The sequence below is a fragment of the Mesocricetus auratus genome, unplaced genomic scaffold (genome assembly GCF_017639785.1).
Source record: "Mesocricetus auratus isolate SY011 unplaced genomic scaffold, BCM_Maur_2.0 Super-Scaffold_100027, whole genome shotgun sequence".
Taxonomy (NCBI): domain Eukaryota; kingdom Metazoa; phylum Chordata; class Mammalia; order Rodentia; family Cricetidae; genus Mesocricetus; species Mesocricetus auratus.
Window position 1 is genome coordinate 19088103 of NW_024429208.1, and position 19020 is coordinate 19107122.

At 42.1% G+C, this 19020-nt stretch overlaps 1 long non-coding RNA gene across 1 annotated transcript in view; it reads left to right on the forward strand.

Annotated features, from left to right (window-relative positions):
• Positions 1-6420: 6420 nt before the first annotated feature.
• The window catches only part of LOC110341015, a 46708-nt gene continuing 34108 nt past the window's right edge, over positions 6421-19020 (forward strand). Inside the window, exons 1-2 of the long non-coding RNA XR_002382894.2 lie at positions 6421-6538; positions 6737-6796. This is a non-coding gene — a long non-coding RNA (uncharacterized LOC110341015). The remainder of the gene's footprint in view (positions 6539-6736; positions 6797-19020) is intronic.

Here is a 19020-nt window from a genome sequence, read left to right on the forward strand (position 1 = left end):
CTTTTGAGTACCTGCTTACAGAGGTTACATTGGTTTCAAACATCATTGCTGAGACCTACTTCAAACACCAGAGATGAAGATAGACAGTATATTACAGGGTGACACCTTAGAAATCAGATAATGAATGACAATTATGTACCAAAGAAGAGAAAGTCTATCTAGCATTATGATTCAGTGGTAAAGGCACTTGCCACCAAGCCTGACAAAACTGGAGTCTATTAGTACTTCCTGGGATATTAGTAAATTTCTTTGACTTACTGTGTGGGTGAGCGTTCCTAGAGGAATATGTGTGACATCAAAGCAGCTGCACTGCATGTCACTACGTATGGACTATTGATTGCCTCCAACTATATATCTGGAGCCCATCTTCAGTCAGTCTCCCTCAGTCTGCATCCTTCAGCATCTTCTGAAACCTAAGACCATACTCAATTATGACATTTACATACAAAGGGCTAGGAAGTACAACTGAATTCCTGGTACAGAAATTCCTGGTAAGAAGAAATGTCAACAAGCCTGACTGTGATGGATTCTTGCCAGTAGGCACAGATGCCTTACTGAAGGTGGCATCTATTTTGCCCATGGGACTGCATTCTACATCAGTTATGTAACATATCTTGATCACTCAAAAAATAGCAAATATCACACTGACTTTTCATTGAGCACCAGAGAATAGAAGGATGCTGCCACAGTGATTTAAAGAAAGAAGGCCTTGATGATATAGTCCCTTTAGAAATTACTCTGGGAAGCCGTTCTATAAAACGCATACTAAAGTACATAAGCTACTTACATACATCACTGGTAATTTATACACCCATTTTAATGCATCTACTACTTCCAATGTGTTTAGGGCTTATAATTAAATGTCATTTTTCCAGTGCTTACCAATGCTGGTGCAACTGACATCACTGAGAAAATGATTTTATTTCAACAGTAAACTGTAAACTGAGTTGAAAATGGCATTGGCCATATCCCATCTTCTTATATAAAAATCCATGCATTAATTATTTTTCTAAATTGATGATAGAAAAACAATATGCTTATAAGGTGATCTCTGTTTGGTCTTGCTGTGAGCAAAGTATATGTCATTAGAATATACTTATAAGTTCATGTTTGGTGCCTGAGATCTTTGTGGTGGTTCATTTTTAGCCTTTTCAAACAAATTATTGTCATGAAATTGGAAGGGTCTAGTAATAAAACATGATAAACTCTAAACAAATACCAATAAGATGGTGGAATTACCAGCTAATGTGAATCTTAGGTCCTCTATTTTATTGGACTCCAAAGAACATTTTATAAACAAACACATTTTCTCTTTCTGAGTCTGAGAAGTGTCTTATATTGACACCCAACTGTTCTCTGGCTCCCTTACCTTTGAGGGGAAACAAAGCTGAGATGAATTTAGTTAGACAAATGGTTATTATGATTCAAAATATGGTTTGCTATGACAGGGTAACATGATTCATTGTGTTTTCCTATTTTGAATTCACAGGGGGATGTTGAACATCTCCGAATATAAACATGGAAACCTTCCATAACATCTGCGCTAATTTCTGCCAGCTGAAAAGTGATAATGATGATGAATATTTTTGTTGATGATGTGGATACATTGGCCTAACTGAATTAACTTGCATACTCTGGGCATCTAATTGAAAACACATGATTTGTAGTATTACCTGGTTAGCTTTATTTGTAGTTACTTTTAAAATTGCTGTGCTTTTTAAATGGCTACAATGGCTTTAATTTCTTGTGATTTGAACTTGAAAAAGCTAAAAAAGATACAATAGATGTGGAGCTTGGTAGACTTTCAGGCTGGAAGTAATTTTCTTATTCAATAATCATCAAATATTTCTAAAGATGAATTTGACTGAAAGTCATACATTTATCAAACTAAGAAATGAGCAAACCAACAAGAAGTGCTGAAGGGAAAAAATTAAGAAGTGTTCAACTAGCTCAGCACTTCTTGTTGGTTTGCTCATTTCTTTATGGTGGCAGCAACAAATAAATATATCCTCAAGGTATGTCCACTGCCAGTGGTTTGAATGAGAATGGCCTTCAAAGGGTTATATGTTTGAATTCTTTGCTCCCCATTGTAGAAAATATTATGAGGCATGGCTTTGTTAGAGGATGTGTGTCATGGGGACTTAGGCTTGGAGGTTTCAAAAGCCCACCCTATGCCAATTCATGGTCTCTTTCCATGTGTGATACCTGAAGATGAGGAGGTAAAGCTCTGAGGGATTGTTGTGATATGCCTGTTTGTTTCCCGCCATGCTCCAAATAAATCTTTCTAAGAGTTGTCTTGGTCATGGTGCCTCTTCACAGCAATAGAACAGTAACAAAGATAGACACTGGTACCAAGACTGGATTATTGATGTGTCAGGCTTGACCATTTTGTTTGTTGGAGTAATATGGAAGAATAGGAATTTGGACTAGAAAAGTGGTTGAAACACTAAGTGGGGCTTAATGGATAATCCTAGGAACATTGAAGACAGTAGTTCTGAGGGCAGTTTGGACGATACAAGACTGGCGCAAAAGATTTCAGAGGTAATGCATATTATTGGGTGGCCTAGAGAGCATCCTTGTTCTATTTTGGCAAAGAATGTGGCTGATCTATGTGCTCTCCAAAAACAGTCAACCTGAAGCTGCATTGAAGAGTTTTATGTTAATGTCATTGGCAGAGATTACAAGATAGCCTAGTATTGATTTTGTCACATGGCTATTATTGATCACTCTTATGCAGATCTACAATAAAACGGAGCAAGCAGGGCAAAGAGAAATACAAAAAGTACAGCTTGAAGAGAAGAAGAGCACTAGGAATGGCTATGGTAGAGGAAAGTCCTGCTCACATGAGATGAGAATTTTCAAGGCCTGATGCAAAATGAAGCAAAGGGAGTGGTGCACCCAGGGCAAGACCACACCATCTAAGCTTCCAACTTGTGAAAAAGAATTATAGGAAAGTATAAGCAGCAAAGGAAACCATCAACACACCAAAGCTTAAGCAAACAAGTCAAGGAGGAGGATGAGTTCCAGCTCCAGTTAGCAGAAGAACTTGACAGCTTTGGGTGCATGCTTTTGGTTTACAGTCAAGAAGTATACTGTAGTAAAGGGGTTGTAGAATCTTCCTCTGAATTTAAGGAAACCTGCTGGTGCCTGGTATAGGGCAGGAAGAGTCCCAGCATGGAGGCCTGGAGAGGCCATTGATTGAATGTGAAGATGAAACCTGAGTTGCAATGGAGACCCCAAGATATTGTAGATGTCACAGCCATTGGGATACCTTTCAAAGAGAGAAAACGAATAGTCAAGGACACAGCCCAAGAGAGAGAGAGATGTGTGTTGCCATCAGCAAAGCTGGAAGGGTGGAGCCATCTAAGCTCTGACATCAGCTTTGGAGTTATAGTTTGATTGGATGTATGTTTGGTCTTACTTTGGTTCAGTATTTCTTCAATATGCCCCACTTCCTCCCTTTTGGAAGGACAATGAATATTCTATGCTGATGTATGTGATCTGTTTTTTTTCCCTAATTTTATCAGGGTTACAATTAAGAGATTTCCTTGAGTCTCAAAAGAGACTTTGGACTTTTAAACAGAGTTTAGGTAAAAGGACTATAGGGACTTTTGAGGTTGGATCAAATGCATTTGCATTGCAATATGGTTACCAGCCTATTTGGGCCAGGTAGTGGAATATGTTGATTTGAAAGAGAATGATGCACATAGGTTCATGTGTTTGAATGTTTAGACCCAGTTAGTGTAACTATTTGGAAGGAAAGGATTAGGAGGTGGAAATGTGGTATTGTTGGAGGAGGTGTGTTTGTTTAGGTTTGGCCCATCCCAGCTTCAGTTACTCTGTCTCCCTCTCTCTCTCTCTCTCTCCTGCTGCTGCTTGCTGATCAGTACTTAGAGCTCTCAGCTATTGCTCAGTGCTTTGCCTGTCTGCTTCTTGTCATGATAATCACGTAGTAATCCTCTGAAACTGTAAACAAGCTCTCATTAAATGCTTTCTTTTGTAAGAGGTACGTGGTCATAATGTCTCTTCACAGCAATAGAGCAGTAACTAAGGCACTATGCAAATTAGCATTTTAAATGAACTAAAATGAAAAGCTTTTGAAATGAATTAAATATGTTTAAAGAAGGTAATCTTAGAAGACTGCATCATAATCAACCCATTGTACCTTATTTGGTAATGGTAGATGATAGAAGCATTTAATTTATTGAATAAGTTAGTTGTTTGTCAATTTTACACATGTGTGTAGTACGTTCTACTGACTGTCCTCCCTCACCCTCTCTTCCTCCATGTCAGCCTTATCAACCCCTCTTTTTCACACTAGTTCCTTTCCCAGATTCATGACTTTTGGAGTTGTTTATTGACACATTTAGTTTAGTGACCATTAGAGTGGGATTTTTCACTGGAGCCTGCCTTTTGGAGTCACCACTGGATAAACAACTGAATCAAGGAGATAATTCCGTGGGTGTAGGGTGACTGCAACATTTTATAATTATGAACTACAAAAGGAAATGCTAGATTTTTATCTGCCTTCCTAGGTGAGAAAACTAGCAATAGCTTTGTACCTTTTTTTAGTAGGAATAATTTGTATAGTGGCATGTTTGCGTAACAGTTCTTTTTCGAATACTCAGGACTGGAATATTAATCTGCATTAGGGAATCATTATATACTTGCTTGATAAAAGGCTTTGGTTCAAAGTCCTTGTGATTTATTATTTAATCAAACATGCAATTCTTATTAAATATCAATTATCTACATGTTTGGGTTTATTTTATAGTTCCTCTAACAAATTGAAGCAGACAATATCATTCACAATGAATGTTTTATATCCATTTTTTTATAATAACATAAATGAAAAGGTGTTCATAGCAGAGTAGCAGATGTAGAATGGAAACTTTGAAAGGAAGGAATTCTGCCTTTGAGCAAAATGTTTTCAAAGGCTCAATGAAATCTTAAAGTGAATTTCCTTTAATTATTGAAGTAAGAATGGAAGCAATTTTATATTTTCATTGTCGCACTTAGTTGTCATCTATGTGTTTATCAGCAGCTATAGGTGTCTCGTGGTGAGTATGTATGTATGCAGGCTTATCTGTGAGGGGGTCATATGTGTTCGTAGATGTACATGGAAGTCAGCGGTTAACTTCAGGTGTCATCTCCCAGTTACCTATACAAGGTTTCTCACTGAGACTTAGGTCTAGCCAGTTAAACTAGACTGGCTAGCCAGCAAGCCCCAGAATCAGCTTGTCTCTTCCTCCCTACTTCTGGGGATTACAGGCATTTGCCACCACCTTCATTTTTTTTTTCTTTATAAGGGTGCTGGGAGTTGAATTCAAGTCCTCTTGCTTGTGTGCCAAGCACTTTACCAACTGAACTGTTGCTCCAGCCCACAGATTTATGTAGTAGAGTAAGTGTGCATAAGTGTATGCATGAAAATAGTTTGTAGAAGAGAGAGAGACAGAGGCAGAGAAAGAGAGACAGAGACAGAGAGAGAGAGAGAGAGAGAGAGAGAGAGAGAGAGAGAGAGAGAGAGAGAGAGAGAGAGAGAGAGAGAGAAATCATTTTGAGTGTCAAGGTGTTACTATTGACCGAAGCATCATGGGGAGGAAGGGATTTATTTGGCTTATGCTTCCCTATTGTAGTTTTTCATCAAAGGAACTGAAATTTATTTGGTTTATGCTTCCCTATTGTAGTTTATCATCAAAGGAACTGAAACAAGGCAGGAATCTGGAGGCAGGAGCTGATGTGATGCAGAGACCAGGGAGTAGTGACACTTGATGACTTGCTCCACGTATGTTGCTCCATCTGATTTCTTATAGAGCCCAGTGCTACCAGCCTAGGGAGGGTACCTCCCCCAATGGGCTGGGCCCTTCCCTACCAACCATTAATTAAGAAAATGTCCTGCAACTGGATCTTACAGAGGCATTTTCTCAATTGAGGTTCCATACTTTCAGATAACTCTAGCATGTGTCAAGTTGGCATAAAACCAGCCAGCACAATAAATTAAGCCTATAGTAATTATTTTATAGTTATTCATAAATTAGGTTCATCCCTGTCCTTCCTATGATTCCAAATGTCCTACTACAGCTGTCTCTGGAGATCATCTCTTACTTTACCCAGGAGCTCAAGCTGAGTGGTCTTCAATCATGGGTCAGAGTTTGTCCATCTGTCGTGAGACCTTGGTTGGCATAGTTAACTTCTAAGAAGAGGCCAAGGATTTTCTCAAGCATTTTATTACTATTCCTAATAAAATAGTTAGATTCAGGTGTCAACTTGACACACCTGGGAAAAAGAAACTTCAAGTAAAGAGTTCTGTACCTGGTGTGTGGGCGTGTCTGTGAATCAGTTTCTTAATTGCTAATTGATGTGGGAGGGCCCAGCCAGCCCACAGCAGGTGTTACCAGCCCTAGGCTCCTGGGCCTTGGCTGTATATAAAAGGCAGTTTAGAAAGCCAGAGGGAGCAAGCCAGTGAGCTGTGTTCTTCTGGTTCCTATTTCAGTTCCAGACTCCTTGCCTTGGCTTTTTTGGTGATGAGTTGCAATTTGTAAGTTGAACAAGCACCTCTATCCCCAACTTGATTTTAGTAAGTGTTTTACCACAGCAGTGGAGCAATCAAACTGGGCCACCCTGTACGTCTGTTCTGTTTGGTGGTTATGCATTTGTTAATACACTATACTTAAATACTCTGTTAGGTGATGTCATCAGTTTACTGCAGCCTTGAAGTTGATTCTTTCCTTTACAGGACAAAGCAGCAGCAACTGAAGCGAGATCAACTTCTCACTACCGTCCCGTCCACAAGGAGGTAAGTGACAAAAGACTGATTATTTATAAACTCATAAATTTTGACATTGTCACGACACTAAAATGGAAATTATTCTTTTAGTAATTTTCTTGTATGGATCTGTGATTTTTTAAAGTAAACTAAACTCGATTCTCATAGATGTACGGGTGGGAAGGATGAACTCAGGAAGTCAGTTACTGAAGCAATCCACTGATTTTTCCCTTCTCTCTTCATGGTGTCCTTAACACACAAAATCATCGTGAGCCTGTGTATAGCCAGTATATTTAATGTGAGACTCATTCTAGGTATCATCAATAAAGTGCATAAAGATGCAGAAACCAGTGTCAGGACGTTTATGAATCAGTTTTGTAGTAATAATGGAAATAGGCCCAGGAAAATCCAAAATCCAACTACACATTCATTTAAAAGCTATTTTCTAAGTCTATTCTCCATCACTCCCTCAAAAATGTCTATTAATACAAAATAAGAAGTTTATATTTATATGAATGGCCCTGTGTTGAGATATAGTGATAAATAAGATGGATAAAAATTCATTGACGTTGCAACTTTTAAAATTGAACAAAAACTGAGTAAGGAGACAAAAACGTCTGTGTTTTGAAGAGATGGGGAAGTACAAAGAGAGAGGAGAGGAGAATTAGAGAAACATAAGAGGGGAAAGAGAGAGATGGAGAAAGAGAGGACCCTGGTTGCCAATCATGAGAAAAGGAGACATTTATACTAGAATTCTAATAACAGAAAAATATCCCATTCATTAAACAGCTGTTATTTTGTTTTGTCATTGTTTTAGCATAAGAACTTATATAAGGAAGGAAACTGAGTAACAGTCTCCTGGGGCAGGGGTGGTGGCCAGGCTGCCTGTGTCCTGGTGGATTAAGATTCAAAGAGGATCAGAGGCAAGGCTGGGTAGAAACAACAGAGGCTAGTTGCTGGGGAAGGTTAGGAATCACTTTGTTAAGAGAAGCTTTTCCCTTTGAGAATGCCTTCTGCCCGCCTGGTTCTAGATCTGCATCAGTCCCAAATAAACACACAGGAGGCTATATTAATTATGAAGCTGTTGGCCTTGCTTGTTTCTTACTGGCTAGCTCTGATTTAAGTAATTACCCCATAATTGTTAATCTAAGTATGTCTCTTACCAGAGAGGTTTCCGGGCTTCCTACCCCAATGGCGTTACATCTTGACTCTCTTGTGTTTCTCCTTCCCAGAATCCTCCTGGACTCCTAGCCCCACCTATCTAGATTCCTATAGGCTCAACAGTACTTTATTGACAAATAACAGGCAAATAACAGGACTCCCCAACATCACTTGGTATGTTCCTAACCTTCCCCAGCAGTGCCACCAGCTGGGAACCCAGAGGTCACTGACAAGAGTCTTTGGGGGGACATTTACCCGTAACAATATCTAGGTGACACTCCCTCATCAGGTTTTCTATTGGAGATTTGGTTACAGAGAAAAGGCGATGTACTCATAAGCTCCACACCTGTGAACATATCTCTACATTTTTTAACATTTCCACAGAAGTCCTTGGTCACTGCTTTAGTGTTACTGGTCACAGGCAAACTAACAGCAGTGTATGAGGAGAATTCTTGTTATATACTCTTGCCAAAAATCTCAAGTTTTCTCCTCATGTCGCGTCTGCTGCGCGGCCTGTGTCTGAGAACGTGCGGAGGGTGTCGGGGATTGACAACACAGAGACTCGTTCAACGATGTAAAGAAAACTTTAAGCAGGCTCCAAAAAGGTTCAAGAAAACTTCCTAAGAAAGGCTCCCACCAGAGAAGCTTCTGCTCTCTCCTCTACCCTGGCTGGTTCTGCTCTGACCCCAGAAACTGATCTGGGCGTGGCAGAAGGGGCGGTTAGTCTTTGGACAAGGTCGAGGTCAGGGTGGTTTCTGTGGGCAGGCCTTTTCCAGGAACTTAATGCCCCCAGGCATTGTATTGTTTTTAGTAAACATGTCTTTAGTAAACATTGTCTTACAGCTGCCAACTCCCAGGCAGAAGGGGAAGTGGGTCTCTGCTCAAGGTCTGGTGTTCCCACAATTCACCCCTTTTTATTTTTAAATGAGGCACTCCTGGCTTAGGTCAAGTAGGGTCACCCTCCCTTTCCCGTCCTTGGGGGACCTTGAACCCCTGTCTTAGGCGGGAGGGGTCTTCCCCACAGGTGGCCCGTCATCAGAGCACCCCAACTTTAAATCATCTGTAACCAACCTTCATGGCTATCGGGATTGCCATGGGCTAGGCTAAGCAATACTTGGTTACGGATCTCTTGCCTCTGGAACAAGGCACGTTTGAGCCCGGCATAAAGCCAGAATGCCTACCGCCACTGCCACCATTTCCAGGACCCCCATTGACATAGCGCCTCTCCATCACCGTACCCATCACCAGATCTGGGCCATAACATTCTACCAGCCTTCGTCTGTTACAAGGGTAACATGTACGTGATTTACATTCTGTTACAAGGGTAACCCGCATGTGACTTACATTTACAATTTGATGAAATTTACAATTGTTCCAAGATCTGCTCAGGAAAGCATTTAGAAAGTGCACTTGCACAGATACATTAGGTACAATCATTGATGTTACACATGTAGCATTATAAAAAATATGAACAATAGGCTTGTTGCACTATCCACAGAGCACCAATTTGTTCCTGTGGTGATGCAGTTTGTTGATTTAACGTCAGCTGATTATGCGACTTGAGTCAAAGTCTCCTTTTTGTCACATTAGGACAAGTTGCATCTCTCCAGAAAAATACACTGGCCTAGTCGTGATTCCAGAAACAGGAACCATCAAGTCTGATATTTCAAGTGACCATGTCCTGTTCAATTACTTAAAAGAGGCTTTTGCCCCTCATCACAGTCCATACCAATGTCCAAGTGTTTTAAATGGGTCCTTTTTTTTTCTGTTGGCTTCACAATGAAAACTCATGGGTCTGGAAGGTTGATGCAGCAGGTCTGTTGAGAAACTGGAAATCTCGAACCGACTGTTTTCTTTCTTTCTTGGGCTCTAGATTCGATGACAGCAAGGGTCAGGAACACTGATTTAGGAGATCTCACTCAAACTGGCTTAGGTAGGCTCCCATGGTCTCAGGTCCAGTTTTTCTCTGCTCCATGCTGAAGCTTTTATTCTTTTCCTACAAGAAAACACAAACATGCCCTCGACCCCAAATTAGGGTCTTCTCCACTGTTTAGTGCATGGATGTCTCCATTTGACCTGAGCAATGGTTGTTCAAGTTCCATCATGCCAGAATCTGTCTGAAGCTCACTGGCATTCACATTATAAAAATTTTAAATGAGGAGTGTATTATTTGATGAGTCATGTGGGGACTGGGGACATTATTCCCCCTTTTTTATTTTCTAAAAAAAATTTTTTTTGAACTGTTGAAGCTGGACCATAATAGTAGAAGGATTTGTCTACCCTCCTTGGTTAACTATCTAGGTAAATTGGGATTACTACTTAGATTATTTGTAGATGCCCATTAAAAAGGACATATCCATTAAATATTTCCCAAAAACTTCTGAAAATCACTCAAAGATTGTAAACTATACTGTGTCCAAATAACTTTTGAAAATTATTTGAAGTCTGTGAGCAGTCTTTCCCAATCTAACCTGTAGAGCTCTCACTAGCTGACAAGGCCTCATTTGTATCTTAAATTTTTCTGTTAAAACATTAACAGACTGGCTGGATGTTACTTTTAGCTATATATAAAGCAATCTAGGTAGCTTCTGAACTATTTTTGAAGGGATTTAAGTATTCTTTTAATCATATAAGCAGTTCACACTCATGCATTCACAATCACATTTCATACATACCGGTGTGGCCACACCATACATTCAGAACATACATGCATCTTTCAGTCATCCTTTTTCCCTAGGTCATGATTAGTCTGTTGCAATGAAGCTTCCTTAATTGAAATCTATGTAAAAGAACAACTCCAGCCAATCCTTGAACTAAAAGGGTTAAAAAGTCCTGTATGTTCTTTATCATTCCTCCATTTGAGCTACAGTCATGGGGTACAGCTGTACCTACTCCTTGTAACTGTAGATGCAAGGTAGAGAGGCCAAGCTTTTGGCCAAAAGTTTTTAGAGATGACTCACAAAATAGAACTTAAATGTAAACAAAAATTTCCATTCTATATACCTTTCTCTTTTTCTTTTTCTTTACTTAATACCAGTACCTCTTTACTGTTACAAATTTTTTTCCACCCATTTTTTTTTAAGTCAGGGTTTCTCTGTATTGTTTGAGGCTGTCAGTCCAGCCTGGCCTTGAACTCACAGAGATACGCCTGCCTCTGCCTCCCAAGTGCTGGGATTAAAGGCGTGTGCCGCTGGTATTAAAGGCGTATGCCGCTGGCAATCTCTTGGATTCCCCTACTTTCTGACCCTGGTATCAGGCTTAGGAGGGGGAAACTCAGAATGTCTAGTTTCTGACTTTTTAATCTCATTGGCGGCAGCCGCTCCCAATGTATTCTTGGTGTTTTAAAATTTGATGAACAGGGAGCTGGAATGACTAACTGGCATCAACATGGGGGGGGAATACTCACCAACGCCCATATTTCCCTTACCTGAGTGTTCAGCAATGGTTGGATCATCTTTATCATGGTGAGCATTCCTAGTATCCGGAGTAGTATTGGGGTCGACATGCCTGATGCACCGTTCGGGGACCCAAATAGGCTTCTCACTTCCTGGAGGGAAAACACAAATAGCCCCTCGGACCCTAGCTAATAGGGGGGTGGGTGGCTGCCATTTTCCTGTAATTAAGTCCTTCCATCTGACCCATCCCAAGGACTGGGAGGGTTTGTTCCAATGTCTCTCCATAGCAGACAAATTATTACGGTCTATGGTCAAAAAATTTAAAATGTAAAGTATGGTGGATAACTGAATATTGGGGGAGGTAACATACTCCCCCCTTTTTTATTTTCTTAAAATACTGTTTGAGAGTGGCATGAGTGCGCTCCACAATAGCCTGTCCTGTGGGGTTGTGAGGAATACCAAAAGAATGGACAATGTGATGTTCCCTGCAAAAGGCAGCAAAGCGATTGCTGGCATAAGCAGGGCCATTGTCCGTTTTTAGGGCATCGGGTACGCCCATGTAGGCAAAGGCCTGCAGGCAATGAGAAATAACATCTTTAATTTTCTCTCCTGAGTGGAGAGAGGCAAAAATCAGTTTAGAATATGTATCCACCGAGACATGCATGTATTTTAATTTCCCTGCCTGTGGCAGGTGAGTGACATCCATTTGCCAGAGATGGTTGGCCCTGAGGCCCCGGGGATTTACCCCCTCATTGGGAGAATTATGATAAGGGGCACAATCAGGGCACTGAGAGGTAATCTGTGTCGCTATGGATAAGGGGCACCCACTGTGAAATTTAATGGAGCGGGCATTTAGATGATACCGCTCATGGAGCTGGTGGGCCAGCTGCTCCTGAGTAAATAAGACCCTAGGGCGGGTCAAGGAGTCAGCAATTTGATTGCCCTGGGCAAGGGGCCCTGGAAGGTTAGTATGTGCACGAATAAATCCCACATAAGCAGGGTGGATGCGCTGCCAAATAAGATGTTGGAGCTGAACTAATAAGGAACGAACCTGGGAGGTTGGAAGAATATATGGAGAAGTTTCTAAAGGTCTAACAATGTTGGCAACATAAACACTATCAGTATATAAATTAAAGGGCTCTCCCTCAAACATTTGGAAAGCCATCAAGCATGCAAACAACTCGGCGGCTTGTGCTGACATCTGCCCTATGGGTACCCTCTTCTGCACCTGAGAAGAAACCACCACCGCGAAACCCTTGGAGGAGCCGTCTGTAAAGACTGAGCGAGCTCCAACTAGAGGGTTCTCCTTTAAAATCTTGGGAAAGATCACAGGGTGTTTTTTGAAAAAAGACATCAAGGGGCTGTTGGGATATTGGTTATCAAATTGAGAGCCTGTAGATGTAATAAACAGGGTCCATCCATCATGGAAGATCTGTAGATGTTCCACCTCCTCCTTACAATAAGGAAGGATAATTTTATCAGGACTCTTTCCAAAGGTTTGAATGCTAAACTTGTGTGCCTTCCACAACAATTGTAAAATGAGATCATAGTAAGGGGTCACTACCTTCTTAGGGGAGGCTGACAAATGTACCCAATAAATAGGACCAGTCTGCCAAAACACGGCAGTGGGCGAAAAGCTAGATGAAAGTACAACCAGAGCAAGGGGCTGCCCATAATCTATACGCCGAAGGTGGGCTTGCTCTATACTTCTTAACAACAATTGTAGGGCTTCCCTGGCCTCTGGGGTAATCTGTCTAGGGGAAGTTGGAGCAGGATCCCCAGGAAGAATATCATAAAGCGCTTTAAGAGCCCCTGTTTTAATAGAAAGAGAAGGACGAAACCATTGCACCTCTCCCAAAAATCTCTGCCAATCATGAAGAGTTTTTAAATTTGAACAATCGATCTGGAGTCTTTGTGGCCGGAGGCCAGTTTGTTGAATTTGATGACCCAAATAAGTATAAGGGGGTCTCTTTTGGATCTTTTCCGGAGCCAAAATAAATCCTCGGGCCTCCAGAAGCTCCTGTAGCTCTGCAAAGGCTATGTAACATTGTCTTTCTTCGGCCGCGGCCAAAAGAATATCATCCATGTAGTGGATAATGTAAAGGTCAGGGAACTTACGTCTGAGGGGATCTAAACAGGCAGCTACATAAATCTGGCATATAGTTGGACTATTAGCCATCCCTTGGGGAGCACCACCCATTGGAAGCGAAGGGCAGGCTCCCTAAAGTTAATCGAAGGAAGGCTAAACGCAAACCGAGGACTATCTTGAGAATGCAAGGGAATAGAAAAGAAGCAATCCTTCAAATCAATAACAATCAAATGCCAGTCTTTAGGAATGGCCACAGGCACGGGCAAGCCAGGCTGCAGAGCCCCCATAGGCTGCATGGTCGCATTCACGGCCCTCAAGTCTTGTAGTAACCTCCATTTCCCTGAAGATTTTTTTATTACAAATATAGGGGTATTCCAAGGGGACGTGGAAGGAACCAAATGACCTGCCTCCAATTGTTCTTGAACTAGCTGGTGAGCCGCCCTTAGTTTCTCCGCTGGTAAGGGCCACTGTTCCACCCATACCGGATCATCTGATAGCCATGTGATGGGTATGGGGGCTGGCGGCGCAACAGTGACCCTCATCAAAAATGGCCAAAACCCTTCCTATCCCCTGGGGCCCTGTTCTCCAAAGGGAGGGATGCCACAGGGCAAACCTCTCCCTGTTCTAGTTTACCTAGTTCCCTCCCCGGGCTCCAGCCCCTCCCTTGCGTCATCTGGGGGCCCCTGCTTTTGGACTTGGGTGCCTGGGTGGTGAGGACCACTCCCATTTCTTGCATGAGGTCCCGTCCCCAGAGGTTAATAGGGAGGCCAGGCAAAACATATGGCTGGAAAAGCCCTGTGTGGCCCTCAGAGTCTTGCCACTTTAGGATTCTGAGGCTTTTTTTGGGGCACAGCCTGTCCTATTCCCTGGAGGGTCACTGTCCCTTCCTCTTTCGGCCAAGCGGGGGGCCAGAATTTATCTGAGAGGACAAAGAAATCTGCCCCAGAATCTAAGACGCCCCTAAAGAACTTGCCTTCTATCTTTAATGTAAGCTGGGGGCGGTTCTCCATAGTGGCTACCCAAAATGCTGCTGGGCCGGTACTTCCAAAACCTTGGTTGCCCCTTTTCTCTTTAATTTTTCTAGCCTCACAAGGAGCTGTAGGGAGAAGGAGTAACTGAGCAATCCATTCTCCTGCAGGGATGGCAACAACCCCACTGCCCACTGATGTCATTATTTTAATCTCCCCCTCACTATCCTGGTCTATAATGCCAGGGTGTACCTGGATGCCTCGAAGAATAGTACTGGACCGTCCCAAGAGTAGTCCGACCGTGCCTGGGGGCAATGGCCCATGCACCCCAGTAGGGAGGACCTGTATCCCCATTTCCGGTGTTAGTATTGCCCGGGCAGAGGGTGCGGGTTCCAATCCTGCACTCCCCGAGGTGGCTCTAAGGAGGTCTGAGATATGAAGGGGTTGCTCTGGGGGAGAAAATGAATCCTGCCACTGTCCGGAGCAGGGGTCATTGCCCCGTACACATTGGTTTTGGGGCCCTGGGGCGGGGCCCTCCTCCCGTTTCCCTGATTATTATTAGCAGGAAGGAAATTTCCCTCCCGGTCAGTTTTAGAGTAGCAGTCTTTGGCCCAATGATATCCCCTTCGGCAACGGGAGCATAAACCAGGTCGCTTGAGACCCGTAGTACTATTTTGAGGGCACTCTCTACGGAAGTGTCCCTCCCTACCGCAGCTGAAACATGTTTTTCTCCCTCCCAGAGTAGGCCTTTCTTTGCCCACTTGGGGCCAAATGGCAGCAGCTAACACTTGGCCCTGGATGAAGTTCCCATCAATGTCCCTACAAATCTGGATATAGTCATTTAGACTTTTATTACGATAGGGGCGAAGAGCCTCCTTACAGTACTTATTTGCATTTTCAAATGCCATCTGCTTGATGACTGGCATCGCAGGCCCAATACCCCCAAATATTCTTTCTGCTACCTGACTGAGACGGTCTACAAAGTCTTGAAAAGGTTCGGAGGGTCCTTGAAGGACTTTGGACAGATGATCCCCTCCTTCCTTGGAAGGCAATGCTTTCCAAGCCCCTTGGGCCGCTGCTGCCACTTGGGCATAGACTGCGATGTCATATTGCATTTGTTGCTGAATGGTGGCATATTGACCACTCCCGGTAAGCATCTCCACATTTCTCTGGGGCTGTCCGGCCTGTGCATTTCTTTGGGCTGTCTGGCTGCATCTTTCCTGAAACTCACCTCTCCAAATCAAATAATCTCCCCCTGATAGCTCGGCAAAGCTGCTGCCAATCACTAGGTGTCAAGTTAAGAGACACAAAAGATTCCATTAAGGAAAGTGTAAAGGGAGCCTGTGCTCCATAATTTAAAGTTGCCTCTTTAAGTTGTCTTATATCCTTAAAATTTAAAGGGTTATGATGCCGAATGATCTGTCCAGAATTGTTCGGATCTGGAACTTCCATTACTGGGGCCACCACCGGGCAGCATTGGACCCCTCCTCTGGGTCTTCCCTCCAGGTCCGAGAAAGACTAGGTTATCTCATAGGAGTCCCTTTTTTCAAAGTATGGGGAAGGGTTTCTCTCCCTGTCCTGTCTTTCCTTAAATCGAATCTTTTTTAGTTCTTTTTTAAGGGCCGTGATCTCAGCAAGTAACCGTTCCTTTTCAGACTGTGACGAGTCTGAGTCTGAGCTACCTCCATTTTCTAGGTCTGATAGAGAAGGATATAACCGATTCTGACCGGAGTTCTTCTGTTTGGGTCGCGCCCGGAGATTTCTACCCGTTTTTTTGTTGTTACTAAGAGACTCCCCTTCATCCTCACTAACAATGGAGCCTCTAGTTTCAGTCAGGGTCCCTTCAGATGATTCATCATCACTCTCTGTCCCTGAACTCAAGGAGGCTTGAGTCTCAGTCTCTTGTAATTCTAAAAAAAGCCTCTTTTGTGTCCTGAACTACCTGGCGGTGACGAACCTTATCTGTCAAAAGTGCTCCCCTCACTAATCTCCATAAGGAGAATGTCGTAGGGGGTAAGGACTCAGATCCCTCTTTTCGTAAAAGTCTATGAAGATCATGGCGAACCTCCTCTCAATCTGGAATATTTAAGTTTCCCCCAGTAATGAACCATGGACTGGCTCGTTCGATCGATTTTAGAAAGCCTTCTAGGGTTTTAGACTTGACTGCAGTCCCATGTTCTTTAAGTAACTTTTTTAGTTGATACTGCAATGATTCTAGCTTCCCGGAACTATTCCCCATAGTTTCTTAACCCCGTCCACTTACCTCGCTTTCACGATCTCGGTGGGACCTCCAATTGTCGCGTCTGCTGCGCGGCCTGTGTCTGAGAACGTGCGGAGGGTGTCGGGGATTGACAACACAGAGACTCGTTCAACGATGTAAAGAAAACTTTAAGCAGGCTCCAAAAAGGTTCAAGAAAACTTCCTAAGAAAGGCTCCCACCAGAGAAGCTTCTGCTCTCTCCTCTACCCTGGCTGGTTCTGCTCTGACCCCAGAAACTGATCTGGGCGTGGCAGAAGGGGCGGTTAGTCTTTGGACAAGGTCGAGGTCAGGGTGGTTTCTGTGGGCAGGCCTTTTCCAGGAACTTAATGCCCCCAGGCATTGTATTGTTTTTAGTAAACATGTCTTTAGTAAACATTGTCTTACAGCTGCCAACTCCCAGGCAGAAGGGGAAGTAGGTCTCTGCTCAAGGTCTGGTGTTCCCACATCCTCACACCTTTTTTTTATTTTAACCACAAATCTTTTGAGAGTTGTAGGTTTATATATAATTAGACCTTTTTTTTCTGGGATGACTGTGATGGGAAACACCTTTTTATCTCTTATAAGCCACGTGCAGCTCCGCCAATGTGGGCACATGGCTCATCAATATTTTGTCCAATTTTACTGTATTATCTAATTAATTTGCAACTTGTCTTGACCAAGTGTGGATACACTTGCTTCTCTTAAGGTGATAAGCACAAATGACATCTTCCAGATTTTAATTTGCATTTTTATCCCATTAATTGTACGTTTTGGTGACAGCATCTACCAGCTGCAGAACAAATTCCTAATTGGCTTGTCCTTTATAAGGGTTACAGGATTCTGCTGAAATAATCTTTGCTCACCTAAACAGATGCATTCACACATGATTTCATTTAAGAACTTTGCTGTCTACCTTGTTAACTATTGCACACAATCTTTATTGCATTGGTTTTTGTGTGAGGTTTGAGAGTGGTGATTAACTTAATTAGAATAGTATTTGAAATTTGTTCTGCTTTGAATGCATTTACACAAAAAATTATTGTCTTTTTTAAAAGTGTGTGTGAGTGTGTGCAAGTGCATGCGTGTGTTACATAGGTGCTTTGCAGTAAGCACAGGTGTGGAAGTCAGAGGATTGCTTGAAAGTCTCTCTGCTATGTTAGTCCTGAGGATTGAACTGAGGCTGTCAGTCTTGGTAGCAAGCAGCTTTACTTGCTGTGCCATCTTATAGCCCAGTCCCCTGCATCTTCATATTTTTTTCCTTGTATCTGGTGTGATACACCTCTTTCATTATTTTAGGTGAAAATTAGCACACAACAGTTGTGTATGATACTGTTTTGGAAGGCAATGTATGCTTTTGTAGGCTAGCTTCTACAACAATGGTCCATCACCGGGTATGGGCCTAGGATGGGAATAGCCATGTTCTTGATTCTGGCATACTTTCTGCTTCTTTATCCACCACCTTGTGAACAAGCCTCCACCGTATACTTCTCAATCATCTAGAAAGCAGCTCCACTCTGCTTTCCTCAACATGATGGATTAAAGCTTCTCACAACCATGAACCCAAACAAATCTTTGGCCTTTAAGTTGTTTTCACAAGTATTTGGCAAAAGGCAATACAAAATGAAATAATGCAAAATATAGATTCTTAATTGAGCATACTTTCTTACATATTCATATATGATTTATATATGTATGTATGTGTATACCTGTCCATATGTGTATCTAAATATTTACATAAATTTTCACATTTATAAACAGGAATATGTACAGATCTTGATATGTTTTAAGTTATTTATGTTGTGGAGAAATGTATATATTAGATTGACTCATTTTTGGACTAAGTTTTACAAATAATTTTGTATAAATTAATTCTTTTTTTTAACCTCCTCTGAATGCTTTAAAATATGAACATCTAGGTGAGCATGGTTAATCACCTCATCACTGAGCCTGATAACTCTGAAGTCAAGACACTAAAATTTAGAATAGGGAACAGAGGAAAGCATGATATACCAGGTCATTTGAAGATAGCCATTCAGTACTTCTCAGGTAATGTTACTCATTGACAGGGTGGCATGAGTGTGCATGTGCAGTAAATAAGCTCAGAGAGAAATTATTCATGACCTGTGATATATATCATAGGCTAAGGTTGTCCCTGAAACTCTTGGATATTATTTTACTAATTGTGTGGGAGGGACTAGCTGCTGTTCGGCCAGCTGCAGCTAATTTGCACATGTTTATTATAATTATTCAAGGCACTCTTAGCAAGTCAATGGCCTCTTTGCTCACCTAACCAGTTCTTTTTAGAACTATTCACACTGTTGTAATAGTGACACTGTGAAAGACGTCTTTTCAAATGCTGTAGTTCAAAGGAACGATGCCTTTCACGTTAAAATAGACACATTT